Here is a 20,637-nt window from a genome sequence, read left to right on the forward strand (position 1 = left end):
GGGCAACGCTGGATCCCTAACCTACTGAGAAAGGCCTGGGATCAAACCTGCATCCTCTTGGATATTAGGGTCGTTCTCAATAAGCCACACCTGAACTCTACCTGAAGGCTTTTCTGAAGCCCACTCTCATCAGTTACCGGTTCCTGTTGCAGTCCTGGAAAGTAAGAATGCAGTATTTTAGCTCCCCCACCTGCCCCTGGTGGGGATTCTTCTGGTGCTTTCCAGGCCCCCTGGCCAGTGGGGGAGTGTTCCCTCAGCTTTCATTAACTCCCAGCACAGCTGCCCAGGCTATGGGGCGGCTGGGGCCCAGCTGGCCCCTGTGGTGGGGCGGGGGTCGGCGGGGAGGATGCCTGGGTGGGCGGCAAGTGAGAGTTGGCTTCCTGGGGCCTCCCGGGTGCTGAGCAGCGTGGCCACTTCCGAAGGCCCCTTTGTTTGCCCCTTTATCCAGAAGAGTGGCTGCAATTGTATAGGGTACAAAGCCCCTGCAGGCCCTGACTTCCCACCCCTGCCTGTGGCCCAGCAGGGAGAGGGTTTCCCAGGCTCCGTGAGTCAGCCAGAGACCCAGACCTTCTACTTTGGGTCCAAGACCTGTGCATTCATCGAGGCTGCATCAGCTCCCCTGCACCCCACCCCCCCCAAACCAGGCCATTCACACTGGCCAACAGGCTGCCTGCTCCTCCAGGGCTCATATCTAGACACACACAACAAGCAGTTCATGTGCTAAATGCCAAGGGAGAGTCTAGGAAGATTCTTCTTGCTTCATTCACCTGCTGCAAAGCATTTTTTTTTTTTTTTTTTTTCTTTTTAGGACCACATTCAAGCCATATGGAAGTTCCCAGGTTAGGGGTTGAATCAGAGCTACAGCTGCTGGCCTACACCACAGCCACAGCAACGCTGGATCCAAGATGTGTCTGCAGCCTACACTGCAGCTCACAGCAATGCCAGATCCTCCCCCTGGGCAAGGCCAGGGATCGAACCTCTATCCTCAAGGATACTAGTTGGATTTGTTATAGCTGAGCCACAGCAGGAACTCCTATAAAGCATTTTAGTAGGGTTTGCTGACACTAAAGCAGCCAGGGGTAGCCTAGGTGTGGGCCTCCCCAAGAGGCAGCTGGAAAGTGGGGTAGGGTAGGGAGGCGGGCTAGAGGGGCTGTCTGTGGGGGTCCCTGTACCCGCCATGGGCACATGCATGGCTGCCCCGTGCCAAAGGAGGAATGGAGTGAGGAAGGGAAGAGGGAGAAGGCAGGAGAGATTGACTTCCACCTCCCCTCCTCCTTAGCCCTTTAGGCCTTGGTATCCTGAGCCCGGGACCCGCATTATGGTGTGTTAGTGCTCCCAGTAGTACCCTCTTCTTACAGACAACTACTCCTGAGAGGAGAAAGCAATTTTCTCAAGGACTCACAGCTCAAAAGTGAAATTTGAGGCCATGGGTTGCTGATCCTTTTCTTTTTCTTTTTTTGCTTTTTAGGGCCGTGCCATGGCATATGGAAGTTCCCAGGCTAGGGGTCCAATCAGAGCTGTAGCCACCGGCTTACATCACAGCCACAGCAGTGCAGGACACAAGCCATGTCTGCAACCTACACCACAGCTCACAGCAACACCAGATCCTTAACCCACTGGGCGAGGCCAGGGATCGAACCCACATCCTCACTGTCACTAGTCGGATTCGTTTCTGCTGTGCCACAAGGGGAACTCCGTAAGAGCATGCTTTTTTTTTTTGTCTTTTTGCCATTTCTTTGGGCGGCTTCCGAGGCATATGGAGGTTCCCAGGCTAGGGGTTGAATCGGAGCTGTAGCCACCGGCTTACGCCAGAGCCACAGCAACGCAGGATCCAAGCCGAGTCTGCGACCTACACCACAGCTCACGGCAATGCCGTATCGTTAACTCACTGAGCAAGGGCAGGGACCGAACCCACAACCTCATGGTTCCTAGTCAGATTCGTTAACCACTGCGCCACGACGGGAACTCCCCCGTAAGAGCATGCTTTTTAACCACAATTCAGGAAAGGGAGCAGGAGTGCCCACCAGGGGGCAGACTGCACGGCCATGGCCAGAGAGCTTGCTCCCAGGCTGGCTGTTCTGACCCCAGTGATCCCCTGGGAGCGGCCATCTTTGCCTAGTGAGAAGGTTCTGGTCTTGGAACTCCAGGAAAGAGCCAGAAAAGTTCTCTCCCCTCGTCTGATCTCTTGCCTCTCTGTCCTGCCCCTCGCCTCCAAAGAAGGGCAATGGAGGCTGCCCTGGGCACACGTGCACACCGGGCACACTCGAGGCGGAAATAATGGCTCACCTGCTGGCTCTCAGCCAAATGCTGTCCTCTGGATCAGGGGTGGCAGTGACTCCAAGTACAGTGGTCTATTCCTGGAATCCACGGGGGCCAGACTCTGGACATCAGCCCTCTAGGAAGAGCTAAACCTGCCCCTATCTACCATGAGCCACAAGGCCTTCAGGCATCTCGGGAGCTAACTCATTTCCGGCATCCTCTGCAGAGACTGGAGCAGCCCAGCTGAAACTTCCTTCTCATTCCTCCTTCTTTTCTTCTCCCTCCCTCTCCCCCCCCACCTCCGCCTTCTCTCTGTCTTCCCCTCTCTCCACCCTTCTCCAAACCTTTCCAGGGTCCCAGGACCTGAAACTCATAAATGATGCAGCAGCACAGCCTCCCCCTCATCAACCCAGAATGCAGATAAATGATGACCTGGGGTTTCCTCTCCTCCAAATCCCTCATTTTACAGATGGCCCAGAGAGGGGATGCAATTTGCCCAAGGCCACAAAGCCCAGTGCACTGCACTAAAAGTACTGTGTGGTTACCTGTCCATGGGAATCACAAGAGTCATACCGCCATTTACTGAGCACCTCCCAGATGTTAGGTTCTGGGCTAGGTATTTATTATCTATGGCATGATCGCAACCCTTTAGAATGGCTCTATTTCCTCTTATTTTGCACCTGGGAACTGAAACACTGTTGAATCCAATTACTTGTCCAAGGTCACACAGTTAGGACGTAGAAGAGCAGAGATTCAACCCAGGTCTGCTCAAACTCTGACCAGCCATGAGGTCTGCTAGGATCACCCACTCCAGCTCCCTCCTGTTCAGGACACATTTGCTCATGGACTCTCCCAGAGATTGCTTGAGGGCCAACAGGGACGTCTGAATTATGCCAGACCGGCCCCTGCAAGCCCAGTCCTGTGTCCCTATCACACACCTTGCTCCTGTCCGAGGTAGTGACATCAGTTAAATTCAGGGACTCTGTCCTGCTTGCTTAGGACCTGCAAATGAGGGCAGAGGCGCATCCTGGGAGGATGTGGGTAGTGTTGCTGAAATTCTGTCTGCCAATGGGCACTGAAACGCAGACACAGGGTTTTGGGTACAGGAGAAAAAGATAGCTTTATTGCTTTGCCAGGCAAAGGGGGTCACAGTGGTTTAATGCCTTAAAGACTGTGTCCCACTTGGGAGAGATTAAGAGGTGGTTTTATAGGTTGGGGAGTGGAAAACAGGGCCATAGGGCCACAGATAAGGATCAGGGTAGAGGTGAGGTCTCATTGTTTCTCAAAGCTGGTGTTTAGTGGTCCCAGGACTGATCCTTCTTTTTCCCAGAATGAAGAATGCTTCATCAAGTACTGCTTCCATTTGTTGGGAGCTTTAGTTCTGCAGAACTCAAAGATATTGTTATCCATATTCCTTGAGGAGGGACCAGGACCTGCCCCCAGGCTGCACTATTGTCTCTTGACAGCAACTCCCTGGTCTCTGCATCCCCTCCTTTCCCTGATTAGCGACTGCCCTTTGGAACTCAGGGAAGTTCACAGAGGCTGAGGCTTATTCTCTAATCCAAGAGATGGAGGGGAGTTCAGTGGTTAACGAACCTGACTAGCATCCATGAGGATGCAGGTTCAATCCCCAGCCTCGCTCAGTGGGTTAAGGATCTGGCGTTGCCATGAGCTGTGGCGTAGGTCGACGTGGCTCGGATTCCTCATTGCTGTGTCTATGGCGTAGGCTGGCGGCTATAGCTCTGATTCGACCCCTAGCCTGGGAACATCCATATGTCGCCAGTGTGGCCCTAAAAAGACAACAAAGAAAACAAACAAACAAAAAAAACAGACCTGGAGGACACAGAAAGACTTGTGCGCCCAGAAGCCCCACAGGGCCCTGCTCAGTTACAGTAGGGGGCCGGAAGCATCTCCCTTCCATCTGTCTGCCCACCCAGGATCCCTCCCTCTGAGATGGCACATGAATTCAGCATTGGCAGAAGCCCAGAGCAGAGATGGGAGTGCAACCACAGCTGTGAGAAGGGGGGAGGCAGGCAGCCAGAGACATCTCCAACCTCTGGCTGCCCCTTGGAGCAGAAGGGGGACTATCAGCAGTGGGAGGACAAGGAGCTACCCCCTGCTGGGCGAAGGCACTCATCTCAGGCCTCTTGCCAGCCCTACAGAGGGCCTGACCCTGACTGAGCCAGTTTAGAGCAAAGCAGCAGGTCTGGGGGGTTCTTTGTCCAGCAACCAGGTTCTTGCCCTTCACATTCACCTTCGAAGTGCCTGCATTCACAAGTCACAGGCCCCCTGGGTGTGGGGAATTGGGGGATCCAGGCAGCAGGAGCCACTGTTTCCGACCTGCAAATGTCAGGGTTAAGAGGAGGAAGAAAACTGGTCAATTTTTTGTTCTGTTTTATTTTTTTAGGGCTGCACCCGAAGCATATGGAAGTTCCCAGGCTAGGGGTCCAATCAGAGCTACAGCTGCTGGCCTACACCACAGCCACAGCAACACCAGATCCGAGCTGCAACGGTGACCTACACCACAGCTCTTGGCAACGCCAGATCCTTAACCCACTGAGCAAGGCCAGGGATTGAACCTGCATCCTCATGGATGCTAGTCACGCTCGTTACTGCTGAGCCACAATGAGAACTTTCTGGTCCCTTTGACAGAAGAGGAAACTGAGGCCCCATTAAGAGAAGGGACATTTGTGGGTCCACACATCAGAGTACAGGCAGTCAGGGCTCTTGGCTCTCGAAGGAAAGGACTCAGGGAGGGCCACCGGAGATCCCTTCCTGTCCTGGACAGGCTCATCAGGGATGAAGTGGGTTTAAAATCCAGCCTGCAGGAGTTCCCATTGTGGCGCAGTGGTTAGCGAATCCGACTAGGAACCATGAGGTTGCGGGATCGATCCCTGGCCTCGCTTAGTGGGTTAGGGATCTGGCGTTGCCGTGACCTGTGGTGTAGGTTGCAGACGCAGCTCGGATCCCGCGTTGCTGTGGCTCTGGCGTAGGCCAGTGGCTACAGCTTCGATTCGACCCCTAGCCTGGGAACCTCCATATGCAGCCGGAGCGGCCCTAGAAAAGGCAAAAAGACAAAACAAACAAACAAACAAAAGTCCAGCCTGCACCCAATCCTCAACTCCATCTGCCAAGAGGGGGCGCCTTTTCCTGGTTTTCACAGAAGACTTGTCTGGACTGGTGCTGGGATCAGGTGCAGACTCTGTGAGGAGAGAGGCAGCCTGGCACCTGAAGCCCCCCAGGACTCCCTGGGGTAAGAGAGGCTGGCAGGGCAGGCCCACACTCCCAAGGGAGGAGCCTGGATGGTTGACGTGTGTGGAGGTGCTGCTGGTGGGCCCTGGGCCCTGGGTATGATCCACAATCCACCCGATGGTCTGAGCATCACCTGCAGATCTGGCTTCCGGATGCTGGGTCCTCTCCTCCATCCTCCAACCCTCATCTCTTGGAAAGGACGAGACAGATAATGAAGTTCTTACTTCCATCACATTTGCCATTTCCTGGTCTAAGTGAAGAGTGTCAGGAGAATGACAAGCTAAAAGCTGCTGCTGATTACTGTGGCTTCAAGGCAGCGACCAGTGGAAAGAGCCAACATCGAAATAATGTGGTCCAGCCTGTTTTGGGTGCCCAACCCTGCAATTAATCAGTATCAGATTGGGGAGAGGGTGGAGAAGATGGGTGAGGGTCTGCTTGTCCACCCCCAGGGAATTCCAGGGAACCTGGAATTTAAAGGGACAGATACTCTCCCTCTCTGGGTTGGTGGTGGTAGGGTCTGAGGATGGAGGAGGCAGGAGCCAGGTAGAGTCACCACAAAACCAGCTTGGGTATTTAGCTTTTTTTTTTTTCAGGGCCACTCCCACAGCATATGGAGGTTCCCAGGCTAGGGGTCGAATTGGAGCTACAGCTGCTGGCCTACACCACAACCACAGCAATGTGGGATCTCAGCTGTGTCTTCGACCTACACCACAGTTTGCGGCAATGCCAGATCCTTATCCCACTGAACGAGGCCAGAGGTCGAACCTGAGTCCTCATGGATATTAGTCGGGTTCGTTTCCGCTGAGCCACGAAGGGAAACCCCAGCTTGGGTATTTTGAAATTAAACCCATACTGTGAGTCTGTGGTTTAGGTGTCTGCCCCCCACCCCCCGCTTCCCCCAGAAATCCCTGGAATTATCAGTCAATCCGATTTAGTGGCCTGGCCTCTGGGGGCCTAAATGTTAGAACAGATGAGGCTGATGGACACACACGCACACGCGTGCGCACACACACACACACACACACACAGAGGCATTTAATCAGTCTGGCAGGAGGGACCGTTTGTAGAGGTGATTTCATTTGTTTTACTCCCAATACCAAGCGTGTTTGGCAGAGAATAAACCTCTCCTCTGGGTAGGCTGGTAAATGTTGTGACTTGTTTGCAAGCTTATTTTAAACATATGGTGTCATAGGAATAAGGCTAGTCTGGGCTCGCACTTAGCATTCTTGACTCATCTGAATTATTAATTCTGATGTCACTTGGACCATCGGACAAATGACCATCTGGATTTGAGTGTCCAGCATTTCTGTGGCTGGTCCTGTGCTGGCGGAACCCCTTTGTTTGTTCCTGCAGCATATGGAAGTTCCCAGGCTAGGGGTTGAATCGAAGCTGCAGCTGCCGGCCTACACCACAGCCACGGCAATGCCAGATCCGAGCTGTGTCTGCAACCTATACCACAGCTCATAGCAACGCCAGATTCTTAACCCACTGAGCGAGGCCAGGGATCGAACCCTCGCCCTCATGATTCCTAGTTGGGTTCATTACCACTGAGCCACGATGGGAACTTGGAGCCCCTTTGTTTCTGAGGCAGTTTTCTGGAATTCAGGGGTTGCCAGTCATGCTCTGGAGGAGGCTTGGAGCTGCAGACCTGGACCTTGGGGCTGGGCAGCATTGCCCTCCTCAGCGGTGGGAATGTGCCCAGGTTCCTAGGTGGCCAGGGCGAGGAAAATATCCAGATCCCTTGCCAAGGAGGGCTCAGGGGAGGCGGGGAGGGGGCACAGGGTAGGGGTGGGAGTTGGGGGTGGAGGATGATCTCTTGATCTTTTAGCCCCCTATCAGTAAATTAATCCACTAAAGAAAGAGGCTAGGTTGTTTTTTATCTCACTCCCAACAGCACCCCCTCCCCAGCCCCCTTTGTACCCCCTGGGGGATAAGAGACCAGACAGGAGTAAAACCCACAGAGAGGTCAGAGGGGAGGGCCTGGCAATTAACCTAACATCCTGAGCAGGGTGGGGTCAGGGGTCATGGAGTGGGGTGAGGGGCTGACCACCAGCTGCCATGCCCAAGAGGAGGCCTCCAGGGGCCCCCACAGGTGGGATTCCAGCCAAGCTCCAGCTGGAGGGAGAGGACAGGCCTTCTTGCTCTGGAAACAACCCCCTCCCCTCCCCCCTCCTCTGGGCCTCCGGGAAGCATCTTTCTCACTTTGCTCCCACATCATGTGGGGGGCCGCCATCCTGCTCCTGGGCCAGGCCTGCTTCCAGGGCTGGGACCCTGCCCCCCAGCCCCTGGCAGCTGATTCCCCCCACCCCCGCGCCCCTCCCCCCCACTTTCGGAGGAGAATAACCTGTGATAATTTTTTCTTCTTCTTTCTGGCAACTAATGGACTCCTTAAATAGCAAAAATTGCGGCCTGTAATTAAGATCTTGCTTTTTAAATGATTAATCATTGTAACCCCTTTGAGCAGCATCCTACTTTCCACTCTTCTCACATTGAAATGCAGATCGTTGGCAAGGGAGGGAGGTGCTCCCAAGCCACTGAGGAGCAATTAAACCTTCCCAGCTGTCACTCGTCCTGTCTGCCTCCCGGCCTGTCCAGACGCCTTGGAGAGAGTGAAGGGCCCCTGCTTCGCACTGCACTCACCACTGGCCTGGCTGGGGGGCACCAGACAGGTCTGCCTCCAGCCCTGACCCTGGCACAGCTCTTGGAAAACTCCTGGGAAAGCAGAAAACGTGGGTCGAGCCCTTCCAAGGTGCCCAGCTCCTTAGTCACAAGGTCTCATTTAGTGTTCACAGCAGCCACCTGAGAGAGACATAAAGGTGGCACATTTCTACAAAGTGCCAACGTCTTTTTTTTTCTTTTTTTTTTCATTTTAGGGTCGCACCCAAGGCATATGGAAGTTTTCAGGTTAGGGGTCAAATCGGAGCTGTAGCCTCTGGCCTACACCACAGCCACAGCAAGGCGAGATCCAAGCCATGTCTGCGACCTACACCACAGCTCACAGCAATACCGGATCCTTAAGCCACTGAGCAAGGTCAGAGATCGAACCCGCAACCTCATGGATACTAGTTGGATTTGTTTCCACTGAGCCACAATGGGAACTCCCCAAAGTGCCAACATCTATCAGCCTAAGAAGTGTTTTCCAAGCCTTGCCTTTCTTCCCTCTGATATGGACACGCACTGACCCTGTGATTTGGGGTGGTGCATCATTTGAGCCAGAAGGGCTCCTGGAACCCCTTGTGTCCATACCTATATTGACGAGGACTAGCCCAGGAGCCCACTTCTGAGATGACTCTGAGAAACTGCTCTGGAGAAGCAGGGTTTTCAAACAGTTTTATGTCTTGTCAGAACAAAGAAAGAATATGAATAAGTCAGGGGTACATTTCTTCAAGATTTCAAAAAACAAACAAAACAAACAAACAAACAAAAAACACAGAGGGAGTTCTTGTTGCGGTTCAGTGGAAATGAATCCAACTGATATCCATGAGGATTTGGGTTTGATCCCTGGACTTACTCAGTAGGTCGGGGATCCAGCATTGCTGTGAGCTGTGGTGTAGGTCGCAGACACGGCTTAGATCTGGCGTTGCTGTGGCTGTGGTGTAGGCTGGCAGCTGCAGCTCCAATTTGACCCCTAGCTTGGGAACTTCCATATGCTACAGGTGCGGCCCTAAAAAGACAAAAAACAAACAAACAAACAAACAACAAAAACCCACAACCCCTCCCCCCAAAAAACAGCAGACCAGCAGGTACACAGTAAGTCAGTATGGCCTTGGCACCTGGGAAAGGAGTCTGATCATCTTATTGTCAAGGGAGGACCAGTATTGACATCCCAGGAAGAGAGGCATTTAATCTGTATCTTTTACCGTCGACGTGATTTACTTCTGGTCATTATGCCTTTTTCTTTTAATAATTAAAGAAGCACAATGCATGTTTGATAGGCCACACACAGGCGATTTTAGGGTTAGCGTAAATTCAAATTAACTCGTGTAAAAGCCAGAATGATTTCTCTATATCTTAACATGTGAAAGTGTCTTTTATCACCGGTCATCTTTCTCATAGGACCCTGGGGCCTGGAGGTGAAGGGACCTGGCCAAGTTCACCTATCACACATGTAGCACCTAGGAGGATGCCAGGCCTGCAGTAGAGGTTTGTGGATTTGCTGAATGAGTAAACATGGGTAGTTGCACTTCTTTCATTTATTTATTTTTGTCTTTTTTTTTGTATTTTTAGGGCCACACCTGAGGCATATGGAGATTCCCAGTCTAGGGGTTTAATTGGAGCGGTAGCCACTGGCCTGCACCACAGCCACAGCAACGCCAGATCTGAGTGGCATCTGTGACCTACACCACAGCTCATGGCAATGCCAGATCCTTAACCCATTGAGCGAGGCCAGGGATGGAACCCACAATCTCATGGTTCCTAGTCGGATTTGTTTCCGCTGCGCCACAGCGGGAACTCCTGTACTTCTTTTAGAACCCTGCTGCCGCCCCGTTCAGAACCAATGCACGAGTGTGTGTGTATGTGTGTGTTTCAGAGGAGGAGGCAGGAAAGAAAAGCGAGCAGACACCATGAGCGTTGAGTGGGGCTGCCATGCAAGGTTGTGCACTGTCCCTGCATGAGGACACCGGCTGGGAAGACGGACAGGTCTGCACACTGCTGGCCCGAGCCACGATGGATGCGTCTTACCACTTGGCCACCCATCTTCGATAAGGTCCCATCAGCCACCTACAGTGGGGAAGGGTTGGCACCGTCTGCGTGAAGGACAGTTTGTCAGGATATGGCAAAATGACAGATGCACACGAGCTTTGGCCTGGCAGTCTCCCTTCTGGAAATGTGTCCTACACATACACTCACACTTGTGAGCGCTGACTTATGAGCAGGGTAATTTGTTGCAGCAACATTTTTAAAAGCCAAAGTTTGAAACAAGGCAAATGAGCCTCAAGAGAGGACTGATTAATGTCATACCACGAAGCTGAGTGAAATAAGGGAAAAATAAGGATTTGAAAAATACAGGTTTGTATGGGCTTGTTTACTAAAAAAGAAATTCTGGAGAGTTCCTGTCGTGGCTCAGTGGAAAGGAATCTGACTAGTAACCATGAGGGCGCAGGTTTGATCCCTGGCCTCGCTCGGTGGGTTAAGGATCTGGCGTTGCCGTGAGTTGTGATGCAGGTGGCAGATGCAGCTCAGATCCCATGTTGCTCTGGCTGTGGTGTAGGCTACAGCTCCAATTTGACCCCTAGCCTGGGAGCCCTCATATGCTGCAGGTGGGGCCATGAAAATAAACAAATAAATAAAAGAAATTATGGAAGAAATTCATAAGAAATGAATGACAGTATTTTTTAGGGAACGGTGAGAACAGGGCTGATGGGGGATAGGGTGAGAAGGAGACTTCTAGCTGCAAAACTTTTGTTTTTTTGTTTTGTTTTGTTGTGTTTTGTTTTTTTGTTTTGCCTTTTTGCCTTTTCTAGGGCCGCTCCCGCGGCAAATGGAGGTTCCCAGGCTAGGGGTCGAATCGGAGCTGGAGCTGCCGGCCTACGTCAGAGCCTCAGCAATGCTGGATTCGAGCAACATCTTCGACCTACACCACAGCTCACAGCAACACTGGATCGTTAACCCACTGAGCAAGGCCAGGGATCGAACCCACAACCTCATGGTTCCTAGTCAGGATTCGTTAACCACTACACCACGACGGGAACTCCTGCAAATCTTTTTATTTTAATTAATTAAGTTATTTATTTTTAGGGCCGCACCTGTGGCATATGGAAGTTCCCAGGCTAGGGGTCTAATCAGGTCTGCAGCCACCGGCCTCCACCACAGCCACAGCAACGCTGGATCTGAGCCTCATCCTCGACCTACACCACAGCTCACAGCAACGAGGGATCCTTGATTCACTGAGTGAGGCTGGGGATCAAATCTGAGTCCTCATGGATACTAGTCAGGTTTGTTACTGCTGAGCCGCCACGGGAACTCCCTGCGAAACTTTTTTTTTTTTTTTTTTTTTTTTTTTGCTATTTCTTGGGCCGCCCCTGCGGCATATGGAGGTTCCCAGGCTAGGGGTTGAATCGGAGCTGTAGCCACCGGCCTACGCCAGAGCCACAGCAACTTGGGATCCGAGCCGCGTCTGCAACCGACACCACAGCTCACGGCAATGCCGGATCGTTAACCCACTGAGCAAGGGCAGGGACCGAACCCGCAACCTCATGGTTCCTAGTCGGATTCGTTAACCACTGCGCCACGACGGGAACTCCCCTGCGAAACTTTTAAATTTTGTACGTGGTGAAAGTATCGGCTAGAAACCTCCATATGTTGCCGGTGTCGCCCGCAAAAGACAAAAGACAAAAACAACAACAACAAAAACCCAGCCCTGCTGCTTGTTCCCGGGGTGCCAGGGGCTGTTCCAGAATGTGTCAGGGACATGGGCAGGTCTGCAAACTGAGGCACAGAGAAGTCACCTGGCTAGCTAAGGTCCCATAGCTGGTAACTAGCAGAGCTGGTGAGTGGTTAAGCAGCTGTGCTCTTCCCTACACCGCCAAGGAGGCCACCTCTCATTGTTGAGGGTCTCTTTGAGGTGTTTGTGCATGAAAACATCTAGTCTGGGTTGAGTGCACAAGAGGGTCTCCATAAACTGGCAGGTCATTTAGGGCTGTTTCTGCTCTGTCCTCCTGTGAGAGACAGCTCATCAGCTTTCACTCAGGACAGGACACATGGTGGCCAAAAGGTCAGTTGTCTAGATCTGCTGGGCAGGTTTCAAGACAGGGGTCCCAGGGAGCATGAGGGTCCCCAGGAAATTCCTTTGCTGCCCAAGACCCCCAGGGAATGAGGTAAGGGCATCTCAGGAGCCACCACCATCTGGGAAGGGGCAGCCTGGCTCACTGTGCCCAGAATCACTCTGTCCAGGGTCCTCATGGCTATGTCACCTCCCCTCAAGGGGATTCTGAGTGGCACAACTCCTTCTGTCACTCTGAATGTGCAGGACCAGGAATATGAGACCTGGGCTGTCCTACTGTGTCAGATAGGGTTCCTCTGCAGGTAACCAACAGCCTGCTGGACAGGACAGGGGCTTAAATAAACACTGGCTCATTCATCCCCAAGAGCAAGAGGGTGGTAGTTCCCAGGGTAGATCTGGTGGCTTAGTAACATCAGGGTTCAGCCTCTCTGCTTACCCTGGCACTTGAACCTCAGGCTGTTTTAATGCTATCCACTCAACAACACTTCACATTAGCTCATCAGGAGAAAGGATCAGTGAACACTAATCCCATCCAGTAGCTGCCAGAGGCACTGGACCATCATGGCATCGATAAAGGCCTAGGAAGGGGGCCTGGCAGATATCGGGGGACTGTGTAGCTCCTAGATTGTCCCCCCATCCCCAAGACCTGAGGGAGAAAGGAAGGAAGGTGAGTTGTTCCTTTCTCTCTCCACCCCCACCCCACCCCCACATTCCAGGACAGTTCCCTGGGCTGGGTCAGGCCAGCCCAGCTTGTTCCCGTCCTCTCTGGGTATGATGACTGCCAGGGCTGCTTATAGAGTCACAATCACTAAATTAGGTTGCCAGTGCATCCGAGGCCTGGCCTGGAAACACCTCCCCAGATGAAAGGAGGCACGTCTGGACCTAGCAGACGTCTTTATTCAGCGGTAATTGACGTTTCACAGACGTCTGTAACTCTGTCTGGAGGGACACAAAGCACCCCCATGCTCGGCCCAGGCAGCCTCTTTATGTCGCCCCCTTTCATCTGGCAGTCAAAAGTGGATGAGCCGCCTGGGCGTCCTTCGCAGTCCTGGGGCCAGGACAAAGGCGGGCGCTGCGCACAGAGGCCTCCTGGTGGGCCTTTACCTCCTGGAGTGCGTTATGCTAATCCAGCGCCAGTCCAGACCCCTCCTGCATATCGATGGGCGGCTGCTGCCAGCCTGGCTGGGGCAGCCCTGGGAATCCAGAGAGTCCCAGCTCACCCAGAGGAGAAGCGGCCCTGGTTGGCCAGATCTGAGAGGATGGGTCCATCTGGACTCTGACTGGGGCAGCTGAGGCAAAGGGGGAGGGAACCGTAGCACTCAGCAGGGGTTTTTAGCCTGGGATCCCTGCCCCCAGGGAGAGGGGCCCATGAGCCTCTGAAATCAGAGGTAAATCTATGCCCAGGTCCTTTTCTCTAGGGAGAGGGTCCGTAGCTTTCAGTAGATGCTCCAAAAGGTCCAACCTCCCATTTCACAGATGAGAAGGCTGAGGCTCAGACAGCTGGCATGCCTTGCCCTCTGTCACACAGTAAGTTGGTGGTAACACTCAGGCCCCTACTCCCACCCAGAAAACCTCTCTGCTGTCAGAGGCAGCACACTCCTGAGCGTACACAGGCAGGCAGGCAACTTCAGTGGCATCCAGGCTTGAGGAGAAGGGACAGCAGGACAGGGGAGTGTGCAGTGGTCTGCCAGAGGCACTGCTGCTCAGCCACAGACCCGTGTTGCCAGGTCCACAAGAGGAAACTTAGTTTAAAATAAGTATATATATATATACACATATATATGTCTTTTTAGGGCCACTCCTGTAGCAGCATATGGAGGTTCCCGGGCTAGGGGTCTAATCGGAGCTGCAGCTGGAGCCTATCCCACAGCCACAGCAACGCCGGATCCGAGCGGCATCTGCGACCTACACCACAGCTCATGGCAATGCCGGATTCTTAACCCATTGAGTGAGGCCAGGGATCAAACCCACATCCTTGTGGATACTAGTCGGTTTCACTACCACTGAGCCACGACGAGAACTCCTAGATTCATATTTTAGAGCCCCTAGGGGAGGGGAAGCATGGCCCTCAGTCTGCTGAATTTGCAACCTTTGCTTCTGCCCTCACTGAGATCCCCAGTTCCCACGACTGCAGCTAAGGGAGGCTTGAGTGTGGCCGCTAGTGAAATTCTCCCTCTGCCCAGACAGCCCCTGGCTCAGAAGTCAAGGGCAGGATGTGATGCAAGGCTGGTTTCAGGAACCCCCTCCACCTGTCCTTGGTGCCCCAGAGCACGTCTGCAACCCTCTGAACTGGGTGGCTTCTGCTCTCCATTGTCAGCCCAGCTGAGATGTCCCCATCTCCAGTGGCTGCAGTTCCTGCTGTAGGCAGAAGTGACAGGTTAATGGCAGTCTGTACTGGTCTCTGCAGGGTACCCTGACCTTCCCTCTGGGCTTGGCATGATCCCACAACACAGATCCTCCTCCAGAGGAGGTGAGAGGGAGGCGGAGAGCAAGACAGCCACGGAGAGGGAAGAGCAAGAAGGCAAGGGAGCAGAGAGGGGGAGAAGGAGCTGGAGGGGAGACGAGGAAGGAAGGGAGGGAGAATCAGGCAGAGACAGAGAGAGAAAAAGCCAGGAAATGAGAGAGAGAGGTGAGATGGGGGATAGGCAGGGAACGGGGAGCAAGACTGACACAGCAGAGAGCCAGAGAGAGATGGACAGAAAGACACGGGGGAAAGAACTGGCAGAGGAGAGGAGGGGGCGCATCCTCCAGGCACCCCTGGGCATCTTTCCCAGGCTTCCCTTGGCAGGACCATCTCCGCCGTTCGCAGAGGCTCTGAGCGGTGGGACTCTGAGCCCTCAGAGATGATTCCCTCTTTGATCTGAACCCTGGGGCTCTGCACACCTGCATCTGAAGCTCGGGTGAAGCCAGCACCATTTCTACGCCGGTCGGTGACAGACGCCAAGATGCTGTTCTGAGGTCTCTGAAAGGCAGAAGGGCAGCTCCCACTGGGACCCAGGGGGAACCTGCAGATGGGGAGCCCCACCCACCTATCAGAAGAGGTGAGATTTATGGGGGAAGAAGGAGACAAAACATTTTCAGATTCTTAAAAAAGTCTTTTAAAAAACATTATTAAACTTTTAAGATGATATAGAAAAAAACATGGGAGCTCCCGTCGTGGCTCAGTGGTTAACAAATCCGACTAGGAACCATGAGGTTTCAGGTTCAATTCCTGGCCTGGCTCAGTGGGTTAAGGATCCAGCATTGCCGTGAGCTGGCGCAGTGTAGGCTGCAGGCATTGCTCGAATCTGGCATTGCTGTGGCTCTGGCGCAGGCCAGTGGCTACAGCTCCGATTAGACCCTTAGCCTGGGAACCTCCATATGCCGTGGATGTGGCCCTAGAAAGAGACAAAAAAAAAAAAAAAAAAAGAAAAGAAAAGAAAAAAGAAAAAAAACCATGCCTGCGGTGATGACACAGGAAGGGATCAAGCGAAAAGTAACAATTCTCTCCTGAAATATCCCCAGGCACATGCTGGGGCCAGGATTCAAGTCTGGAGTCCCCTAAGCAAAATTCTCAAGGGGTTCTCTCAGCCTTCCAATGCCATTCATGCCAGCTCTGCCTGTAGGACCCCTTGGTGGCATCTCTGAGGAACACATTGGAAGGGTCAGGTCCTTTCCACAAGTACCCACCCACCTATGGAATTGCATGAGTACACACGTGCACAAACACTCACAATCCATCTTCCAGCTGTGGCTTCTGGTGTGTCCGAGAGGTCAGCTAGGTGACTTTTCATTACAATCCACCAGAGAGGCTAGAACACATACTAGGCACTGTGCTGCTTGTAACTGTGGTCTTTGGGACATTTGACCTGTGTTCCTTGGTGCTCAGGGATCAAGAGGAGAAATTTGCACAAGAGAAAAACAAACAGTGCCATAGATGGGCCAGACCCATCCCTTTGTGACTTCAATGATTGATACCTTCCAGCAAACATTTCCAGTGATGTTAATCTCATCATCATCATTTACAGTGATGTTTAATTCCTAGACACTCAAATGCTTTTAATTGAAAATACTGTACAGAGTTCCCATTGTGGCTCAGCGGTCACAAACCCGACTAGGATCCGTGAGTACACAGGTTCGATTCCTGGCTCCGCTCAGTGGGTTAAGGATCCAGTGTTGCCATGAGCTGTGGTGTAGGTCCCAGATGCAGCTCGGATCCCGAGTTGCTGTGGCTGTGGTGTAGGCCGGCAGTTGCAGCTCCAATTCAACCCCTCCCCTGGGAATTTCCATATGCTACACGTGCGGCCCTAGAAAGAAACCTCCTGGTTCCTGGTCAGATTTGTTAACCACTGGGCAACAACAGGAACTCCCTCCAGGGAGATTTCTAAGAAGGGTTTCTTTGCTTCCCAAAGGAGGTAAAAGCTTAACTGAATCACACTTGAGAGGGCAACATAAGAAATGAGACTATCCCAAGAAGAATAGGATGATCACATGCTTGCCCCTTCGTGATTACATTCTTAGTTTCTCAAAATTCAGGGAAAAGAGCCCATTATAATAATATCTCCTGCAACTGTTATATTTGGGATCATAACAAAGCATGCCTGAATTACATATAATTATGTGAATTATACTTAAACTCCCGTAGAATTTCAATATTTGATGGGAAAACTCAATACTGTCAAGATGTCAATCCTTCCTAAATTAAAGTATATATACAACGCGATACCACTGAGACTGAAATTTAGAAACAAATTCTAAAGTTCAGCTGGAAGAGCAAAGGTGAAAAAGTAAACCGAGCAAATTTTGAGAGAGAAGAAATCTTACAGGACACAAAACACCTAGAAAGAGATAAACTGTAGCACCAGTCTTAATAACAAGAAATTGGAAACAGCTTGAATGGCCACCGACAGGGGAATAGTTCAATTCATTAGAGAGTAGTTCTCCAACCTGACCCTGTATCAGGATCACCTGGAGATCGTCAGGCCCTGCTCTCAGTTTCTGTAGGCAGGGGCGGTGGGGGGAAGCCTCAAGAATTCTGCATTTGGAGGGAGTTCCTGTTGTGTCTCCTAGTCAAAAAGGACTAGGATCCATGAGGATGTGGGTTCAGATCCCTGGCCTTGCTCATGGGTTAAGGATCCAGGGTTGCCATGAGCTGTGGTGTAGGTCACAGACGCTGCTCAGATCCTGAGTTGCTATGGCTGTGGTGTAGGCTGGCTGCTGCAGGTCCGATTTGACCCCTAGCCTGGGAACTTCCATATCCTGTGGGTATGGCCCTCGAAAAACAAAAAACAAAAAAATAAAAAAATTAATTCTGCATTTGGAACAAGTTCTTGGGTGATGGTGATGCTGCTGGTCCAGACTACACTTTGAGAATCACTGAATCGGACTCTCTCTACTAGAGAATATGCTAAAGCTGATCAAAGGACAGGGTGGATGAGCTGCAAAATATGAAAAATAACATCACTTTTCCCTCCCCCAACGCAAAGACCACGTCAACCTATGTATATGCTTATGTGTATGTAGCATTTCATTTAAAAAGATCACTGAAGGGAAAACAGACCAGAAGGAGAAGACAGATGGTTGCTCTTCTTGCCCTGGACAGGGCTGGGTCTGCATGTGATGTTGTAGCCACCTTGATCCTCGCCTGAGCTTGGAGCCACTAGCAAGGAGGGAAGAGCCATGTGAGTCACAGGAAAGCATGCCTGCAGCCTGGCGTAGCCCCAGAACTCTTGTTATGGGAATTGATAATTTCCCATATGGTTTAAGCCTTTTTTTGCGGGGGGAGGGGTCGTCTTCTACTTACAGCCCAAACTGCTAACTAATACAGTAATGATATCAGTTTTTGTAGAGATTGAATGAGATCATATAACTGACTGCCTCTTGGGCACTTAACACCTCGCCCTCTTCCACCTAGTCACTTTTGAATTCTGGAAAATCTTTCTTTTTCTTTTCTTTTTCTTTTTTTTGTCTTTTAGGGCCGAGGCATATGGAGGTTCCCAGGCTAGGGGTCGAATTGGAGCTGTAGCCATTGGCCTACACCACAGCCACAGCCAACATCAGAGCCGAGCCGAGTCTGCAACCAACGCCACAGCTCATGACAATGCCGGATCCTTAACCCACGGAGTGAGGCCAGGGATCAAACCTGCGTCCTCATGGATACTAGTCAGATTCGTTTCTGCTGAGCCATGATGGGATCTCCTGGAAAAGCTTTCTGTGCTGGGCTAGAATAGGAAATATTGTGAGGGACCTGGTGGATTCCCTGAACTTCAAGGGCTCCAAATGTATGAGGGGAGCCAACAGAGGCAAAAGGAGGAATTTAATAGCTCATGAAAACTGGGAAATCTGGGGACGGGCTGGCCTCAGGTGTGGAGGGGTCCTGTTATTCAAATAATTTCGGTCCCTTCATGTATCTTAGGTGTTCTCTGTGAGCCAGCTGCATTCTGTCCGGTTGCAGAGGGCTTCCTCTATGCAGTGGGAGGGGAGAATGAATTTGGTCAAACATAAAGCTTACACCCTACCATCTGAGCCAGGCCGGAGGAAAGAGACATCTCCTGTTTCCTGCTTCCATATATAAAATCCCAGGAAGGAGTCTGATTGGCTTAGCCTGTGCATGTGCCCTTATCTGGGCCAATCACTATGGTCGGGGGATGGAATACCATGTTTGGTCTCTGGGTGTTTACATATATCATTTATGTCATATATATGCATATACACACACACATATGTGTGTGTGTGTGTGTGTGTGTATAAATCTATTGCATAACAATATTACCTCAAAGGCAGCAGTGTAAGACAGCACAAATTATCTTGTAGTTTTTGTGGGTCAAGAATCCTGGCATGGATGAGCTGGGTTTCCCACAAGCCTGCAATCAAAGTGCAGGCCAGGGAGTTCCTGTCCTGGTTCAGTGGTAACAAACCCAACTAGTATCCATAAGGATGAGGGTTCAATCCCTGGCCATGGCAGTTTGTTAAGGATCTGGCATTGCCATGAACTGCAGTGTAGGTTGCAGACAAGGCTCGGATCTGGTGTTGCTGTGGCTGTGGCGTAGGCTGGTGGCTGCAGCTCCAATGTGACCCCTGGCCTGGGAACTTCCATATGCCAGTGCGGCCCTAAAAAGCAAAAAAAAAAAAAAAAAAAAAAAAAGTGCAGGCCAGGACCGAGGCTTCATCTGGAGGTTGCCTTCCCCTCTGAGCCAGAGGTTCTGTTTCCTCCCAGAAGCTGGCTTCTCCACCCCCCGGGCCTTTGCTTGATTAACTCTTATTTGTCCTTCAGGACTCAGATTGGACATCACAACCTCTGAAAAGCTGGGCTGAATAGTCTCTTGTTTCTCCTTCCAGACCCATGGGTTCCATGCTGGTTTTTCCAGGAGGGAGGGGAGGGATGGGGGGCCACTGTTCCATGTTCTCCCCTCTCTCCTCTCCTCAGAGGGTCACGTGGAGCTAGCTATGGCCCTAGATAGATGTCACAGATCTGCTTGAGGCAGATAACCCTTGTTGTACAGCAGAGTGACCCAGTCACATCCAGTTCCCTGTGCTGTACAGTAGGGTCCCACTGCCCATTTATTACAGATATAACAGTTTGCATCCAAACCCCCCCAAAAGCCCATCCATCCCACTTCCTCCCCTTTGCCCACTGGGAACCCCAAGTCTGCTCTCCTTGGCCATAACCTGTTCCTGTTTTTTTTTAGATAAAACCATCTGTTCCATATTTCAGATTTCACAAATAAGTAATATCATATGGTATTTGTCTTTCTCTTTCTGACTTACTTCACTTAGTAGGAGAATCTCTAGTTCCATCCATGTTGCTGCAAATGGCATTAGTTTGTCTTTTTTATGGCTGAGTTATATTCCATTGTATGTATGTACCATGTCTTTTTTTTTCCTTTTGGTTGCCCCCATGGCATATGGAATTTCTAGGACTGTGGATCAAATCTGAGCCAGAGCTGTGACCTATGCAAAGGAAATTCTTGCAACCTATGCAAGAATTCTTCCTCCTCTCCTTTTTTTTTTTTTTTTTTTTTTTTTTTTTTTTTTTTTTTTTTTGCTTTTTAGGGCCACACCTGAGGCATATTAAAGTTCCCTGGCTAGGAGTCGAATCAGTGTTTCAGTCGCCAGCTTATGCCACAGCCACAGCAACATGGGATCTGAGCCATATCTGTGACCTACACCACAGCTCATGACAACGCTGAATCCTTTAACTCACTGAGCAAGGCCAGGGATCGAACACAAGTCCTCATGGACTTGGGCTCGTTACCGATGTGCCACAATGGGAACTCCAGTGTTATTGTTATTAGTCTCTAGTCCTCTCCCAGTCTAAGCAATTCCTGTGCCATTGCTTGTAGGCTTGTCTCCCCCACTAGCGCTGTGGAAGCTGCAGTGGGAGTGCCTGGGGCCTCCCTGCACCCCTGCCTTCCAGCACCTGG

The sequence above is a fragment of the Sus scrofa genome, chromosome 7 (genome assembly GCF_000003025.6).
Source record: "Sus scrofa isolate TJ Tabasco breed Duroc chromosome 7, Sscrofa11.1, whole genome shotgun sequence".
Classification (NCBI taxonomy): Eukaryota; Metazoa; Chordata; class Mammalia; order Artiodactyla; family Suidae; genus Sus; species Sus scrofa.